Here is a 1,722-nt window from a genome sequence, read left to right as displayed (position 1 = left end):
TTTTTTTTTATAAAACAAAAAATATTTTAAACAAAAAAAAAATACTAACCGATTTTTAAAAATTGGTATCGTTAGAAAGATGATTAAGTCCTCTTTCTTGTGATGTGCATATTTGTATACTTCGTGTATAAAAATTTGAGTAAAAACTCATTAAATGGAAAAAATACGAAGGCGTCGGTAAATTTATATTTTTACTAATGCTGTTATTTTTGCTTAAATGGTTTTAAACCATCATATAATATTAGTTTCCCACACCCCAAATCAATTTTATTATTTAATTATTTTTGTCCAGCTAAATCGTCGTTGTGTGCGAAGAAGGCAAACTGCTATTGAAAATCGAGTCGGTGCTTAATAGGGTGTTCGGTTATTCGCTTTTTTCCAAAACCGGCCCTCGAGTTGTTCGAATATTACAATTTGAAAAAAAAAAAACGGTTCCCTATTTTGAAATTAAGAAAAAACAGGTTAAACTGCTTATGTTGGTGTGAAGTGATGACAAAAAATTACAATTAAGCTATTTAAAGTAAAGATGGCTTTTTTTTAGAAAAGAGCAACGCAAAATAAAGTCAACGTTTTTTTTTAGATCAAAAGTAAAACAAATAAAAAGCAGTGAAAAATTAACGCTTGCTTTTAGTTTATATTTTTTAATACTTTATTGCGTTTTGTTCTGACTTTTTTTCGAACTGGAGCAGTGCTCTTGCCGCCGTAGCCGAGCGTTTAAATATGCCTACTGCTATTCGGGTGGTCCATGGTCCAATTTATAGTCCCAGCAACATCAAAATAAAAAAAGCTTCTTCGGAGGTGGAGTAAAAGTTTAGTTTTCTCCATTTGTGTCAAAACATCGAAAAGCAGAACAAAAATTGGAGGAGAAGCTCGGCCATACACGTAGAAAATCTTTAAGCGCTAAACATTCATTTATTTAAATCAAATATGATATGTCGTTAATCACCAAATAACCTAGAATATAATTTTAAAACTATTTAGGGGTTTCCGTTAAATTGGAACTTGAAAACTTCGAAAAACTTAAAACTTTTGTTGAGAGGTCAAAATTTTTATTAAATGAAAGAAAACCGGTTTGTTCGATAAAAAAAACGCCTTTTTTCGATATTCGATAATTCAAGACTTCAAAACAACTGCGTGCAGATATCCAAACGACCGGTGGAAACCGGTTGGGAAAAACCGAGTCAATCACCCTAGTGCTTAAACTTACTCATCATACATGAGGACCATTGTATCCTCCTCTCTTACAGCCAACATTTGTTCTATTTATTAACAAGATTATCTTTGCAAACGACTTTCAGCCGCTTAAATATTCGAGCAGCGAATTCACGCATCGATATTCACATAGTGTTTTGTATGCATGTATATATGTATGTATGTATATTTGTATGTTGCGCATATAATACCACAATTTTGTTATACAAAATTTGAGTGTAATAATATTTACTAGTAAATAATCATTCAAATCAATAAAGTTCAACTTTGGTGGAGTTTGTATGCATACATGGCTATACATACATACATATGTATGTTTGCATGTGAACTGTTATGCGTACATATACATATGCATGTACATACGTACAATCTTATGTATATAGGTCGAGAAAGTGCAAAAACAAGTATAAATGCTTCGGCGCGCACACTGCCCGCTAACAGTAATTTGTTGCTATTCAAAGCGTTTGGTTGGCGTTTTATTTAAAGTTTAATTTTTATTTCTTAGTGTTT

The sequence above is a fragment of the Rhagoletis pomonella genome, unplaced genomic scaffold (assembly GCF_013731165.1).
Source record: "Rhagoletis pomonella isolate Grant_MI unplaced genomic scaffold, Rhpom_1.0 Rhpom_scaffold_00013, whole genome shotgun sequence".
In the NCBI taxonomy this organism is placed as follows: Eukaryota; Metazoa; Arthropoda; class Insecta; order Diptera; family Tephritidae; genus Rhagoletis; species Rhagoletis pomonella.
This window is presented reverse-complemented; position numbering follows the sequence as displayed.